General features: G+C 49.8%; 1 pseudogene; it reads right to left on the bottom strand.

Annotated features, from left to right (window-relative positions):
* Positions 1-305: 305 nt before the first annotated feature.
* On the bottom strand, positions 306-4,158 carry LOC125136759 (uncharacterized; annotated as a pseudogene).
* Positions 4,159-4,950: the final 792 nt, after the last annotated feature.

Below are 4,950 nucleotides of genomic sequence, written 5' to 3' on the forward strand. Positions count from 1 at the left end.
ACAAAAGTCTTTAGTTTGATTGAAAACCAGGGTGGAAACACAAGGGGTTAATCCAGTATTACATGCCCACCACCTGTCATAACCAGGTACCAGATACTGACTCTCAGAGGTTCGATTAAAGGCTTCCATGTGGTTACAAAGGTGTTGGTGGGATGGGGGAACCCTCCCTATGCAGGTGCCTTTTCCAGAAACCTCAGTAAGGGTAAGCTTATTTTGGGATCCCCATGTACATTGGTCTCTATGTTCCTTTGTCACATTGAATTTCCCTCTTCTAGCCATTCCCTCATAGTAAGGTGGGCCCGAAGCTAAGCAGAGCCAACAAGATGAGGTAACATTAAGCGATGTGGAACTTACAAGTCTCCTCCTGAGTAGGCCTCCTGGAGCTGCTTTCATGCTCGTTGCCTCACCCACTTGAGCGCCTTGAGCCTAGAGAACAAAGGCTGGGAAAGCAGCACATCAGCACTATGTGCAGAGGCAATTTCTGCCAATGGGGGGGGGGGGTCCCCCATAGAGCAATTCATAGGGGGTCAGCCCAAACTGTCCAGGGGTGTTCCTAACCCTAAAAAACACAAAGGGCAGGAGAGCTATCCAATCATTAATGCCAGTCTCTGTGGTCAATTTGGTAAGGGTCTCTTTAATGGTTCTGTTCATCCTCTCTACCTGTCCTGAGCTTTGGGGTCTGTATGCCCAATGTAGTTTCCAATCAATCCCCAATATCTTGGCCAGTCCCTGACTTAACCTGGGCAACGAAAGCTGGACCATTGTCTGACCCTATTACCTTAGGTATTTCAAATCTCGGAAAAATTTCTTCCAATATTGTTTTAGCCACCACGGTTGAAGTCTCTTTTTAGTAGGATAAGCCTCTACCCATCCTGAAAAGGTGTCTACAAAAACCAATAGATATTTGTTTCCGTATTTAGCCGCCTTTACCTCAGTGAAGTCCACTTCCTAGTGAGCGTCTGGGTGGCTTCCCCTTAGTCTCTTTCCTGGAGGTATTCTGGAAGGATTAGCATTAACCAGCTGGCAGGGCACATAATGTTTGACCATCAAGTCAGCCACTCCTGGTAGCCTCAGAACATGATAAGGGGATGTTCTGACCAACTGCTGCAGGTGTTTAGTTCCTAGGTGGGTTAGACAATGTATCTGTTGGACATATTCTAACCCTTCTTTGTGGGGCAGGATTTCCTTCCCATCTGAGGTATAGCAGGTCCCCTCCGGAATCTCAGAGAACTGGTCTATCTTTTTTATCTCTTGCCAGTCTTCTAGGATGTACTGCCGTCTGGGTTCTGGGGCTTTGGACGTTTTTATCATAGGCAGAAAGTTAACACCCTGGGCTGCCTGTTTGGCGACCTGGTCGGCCATCTGGTTTCCTTCAGAGATGAGATCTCTGGCTTTCTGATGCCCATGGCAATGTATGATGGCTAGCCTTTTTAGCAAATGTAAGGCCTCCAACAAGCTTAGAATTTCCTCTTTATTTTTGACTTCCCTCCCTGCTGAGATAAGTAACCCCCATGCTTATAGATAGCCCCGTGCACGTGTGCAGTCGCAAATGCATACCTGCTATCCGTATAAATGTTCATGGATTTCCCTTCGGCCAGCCGCAAAGCTTGCGTGACGGCCACGAGCTCAGCCTTTTGTGTTGAAGTTCCTTCCGGCAGGCTGCTGGCCCAGATCGTGCAGGTTCCATCCATCACCGCCGCCCCAGCCATCCTTTTACCTTTTACCACATAGCTGCTCCCATCAGTGAACCAGGTCAGCACTTCTCCAGTCAGCGGTATGTCTGTAAGGTCCTTGCGGACCCCAGTCTCCTCGCTCAACAGTTGATGGCAATCATGAGTCACTGGTTCATCAGTCTCTTCAGGCAGAAGAGTGGCAGGGTTGAGGGCGGCTGGTGGAGCGAACGTGATCCTCTCTGTGAGAAGCAGGCTTTGATAGTGGGTCATGTGGGCGCTGGTCATCCATCGGTCTGGGGGCTGCTGGACGATGTTCTCTAATGCATGGGGAGCTATTATAGTTATTTTCTGTCCCAAAGTCAATTTGTCAGCGTCCTTGACCAGTATGGCCACAGCTGCGATAGCCTTCAGGCATACGGGCCAACCACTGGCTACAGGATCGAGCTTTTTTGACAGGTAGGCAACAGGTCTCCTCCACGGTCCTAGGGTGTGGGTTAAAACTCCCCGGGCTACTTCCTTACGTTCATCCACATAAAGAGTAAAGGGTTTAGTTACATCAGGGAGGGCCAGAGCAGGTGCGCTCAGCAGGGCCTTTTTAGCAGAGGCTCGGTAGCCTAGGTCAGACAATTCCAGTAGTCCTATTGCCCAGGTTCCCTGACTGTCTAGGGCCTGACCTAATTTTCCTAAAATCTCTCTTTCTTTCCCTACTGTTCTTTCCTTCAACCACTGTGGCCAAGATCTTAGTCAAATTCTTCTCTTGCCATCTATCACATCTTTCCTCCCTTTCCTCTTTTTCTCTTTTTTCTTTGTTCCCTTTTGTAATACACTTTCTCTGCCTCCTTCACTAGATCATGTAACTCAGCCTCCTGTAACCCTTCCAATCTCTGAAGTTTTTTTTTTGCTGATGTCCAGGGCCGACTGCCCTATGAAGGCCAGGGCCATTGAGGCTTTCTGGGCCTCCGAGGTAGGATCAAAAGGGGTGAACCGCCTGAAGGCTTCCATGAGCCTCTCAAGAAATACCGAGGGAGGTTCGTTCAGTCCCTGCATCACCTCTCTTACCTTAGCCAAATTAGTGGGCCATCTTGAGGCACCCCGGAGACCCGCCACCAGAGCCTGGCGATTCAAGCTCTCCCTACCTTCAGCAGTGTTGTAGTCCCAACCGGGGGCGAGTCAAGGGAAATCCCATGTCAATCTCATTTGGCAACTGCGTGGGTCGCCCGTCGGCCCCAGGAACATTTTTTCTAGCCTCTAACAGAATTCTCTCTCGCTCCTCGGTTGTGAAGAGTGTCTGCAGCAGCTGTTGACAATCATCCCAAGTAGGCTGGTGAGAGAACATAAGGGACTCCACCAACCCCGTGAGGCGTTGGGGATCCTCCGAGAAAGGGGGATGGTTAGTTTTACAATTATAGAGATCTGCAGAAGAAAAGTGCGGATACTGGAGGGGCTGCAATTGGCCCCCTGGCATGGGAGGGCCGTAGGTGTGCAGCGGTAATGCCGCGATTTCGTCTGTCCGCTCCGGGGTGGCGCCCCTCCGGCTCCGAGTCCCGGCAGCAGGTCCCTCCACCGCCGGAGCTCCAGGAGGGGCAGAGGGTTTTCTCGTAGCACCCTGTGCCAGATAAGGGGGTGGGGGAACAGATTGGGGTTCCGGCCAAGCCGGCGGCTCCTCAATCTCGGGGTAGATATGAGGAGAGGGCTTGACTTTTTCAGCCGAGTGTTTATTTTTTCTCTCCGAGAGCCAGAATTCAGGGACCTGGCTTTCTTGGTTTATTTAGCCAGGGCTTAACCTATGGCTGGGGTTTTTCTGCCAAATCTTGCCACGTAAGAATATAGGGCTCCTGATCGGGATTGGAGCCGGGTCCAATCTGAAAAATAATTGCTTTAACAGCCAGGATAATCTCAGAATTAAAGGTCCCTTCTTAACCTGAACTGACAAATTATGAGCCCTGGATTTAACTTCAGTCCAATGATCGAGAGTCAAACTAAGGGGGGTCGTCACCGTCTGTCCCATATTAAAACTGTAGACAAGGACGCACAAGACGAAGACACACGAAACAGAAACCAACAGATCCAGACACATGCGACCCGTCCGCGCCTTCCACAAGCAGGCAAAAGAGTCGGACGGCCACGGAGGGGGAAGCTTTCGCTTCAACAACAGAACTCGGTCCTCTGACCGACAGAAGGAGACCACCAGGCGTCCCTGGCTCTCCCCACCTCCCGGGGCGTCCCCCAGGGCGGCAGCCTGTGATCCTCCTAGCACGTCTGCTGATCACAGTCCTCCAGTCCTTACGGTCTGAGAGGACAGCTGCAAACCGAAAGCGCGCATCACCGAGAACAGACACTCAGAACAGAGACGCCGGCCGACACACACACACGTTCCAAAGGGGATCCCTTTACCTCCAAGTCGGTTCTCGGGTGTGAGGGGTGGTCGCAGAGTTCCCGGCCAACGCACCAAATGAAAGGCCAGTAGAAAGAAAATCCCCCTCTTGGAAGAGGCGACACCCCAAATCACTCACGAGAAGCGGTCTTGATGCAAACAGCAAGAGGATTTTTATTCCAAGCGCGCTGGGGCCCACAGTCATACGCCACGCCGGGGTAGAGGACTGCGGCCCTGAGTGTGGAGTTGGGACAGCTTTTATGGGGTTCACAACAAAGCCCACGGTTTTACAAACTAATCACTTTAAAATATCACAAACCAGTCAATTTAAAACTTCGAGAGCCCGCGCTTTGTGGACCAATTAATTTTAAGTTGTCCTGGAGTTACCTGTTTATGCCTGTCCCTGGGTGGGGGAGACATATTGTCACCAAGATATATTTATCAGGATTTTCAACATTTTGTGGCACACCCGAGCTTACTGGGGTCGGTTAGACGATTAACTTCTCCTCTTTTTATCTTATGCAAGCAGCCTTACAGAAGCCAAACAAGCAGTTAGTAAGTTTTATGCATAGAGGCACATTCTCAGGGGCCTGTTTTTCCCTTTCCACATAGTTTTGTACAGAACAGAAAGCAAGCCCTAAAACAGCAAAAAGTATGATCTTTTACTTATAGGGAACAGGGTCTGGCATTTTAGAGCTTCTTATTAACTTCCTGGGTTCTGGGAGGGTCAGGTTGCATTTTCATCCTTTCACAAGTCCCAGTCTGAGCTGTGCAGTTTCAAAATGGTTTGCAACATAGTAGAAGGTAGCTCATAGAGATAGGTACTTTGAGATGGAAAAAATTTACATGTATGGGCAGAAATAGATTTATATTTATATACAGACAGATAATACAGGTTTAAAA

The sequence above is a fragment of the Phacochoerus africanus genome, chromosome 9 (assembly GCF_016906955.1).
Source record: "Phacochoerus africanus isolate WHEZ1 chromosome 9, ROS_Pafr_v1, whole genome shotgun sequence".
In the NCBI taxonomy this organism is placed as follows: Eukaryota; Metazoa; Chordata; class Mammalia; order Artiodactyla; family Suidae; genus Phacochoerus; species Phacochoerus africanus.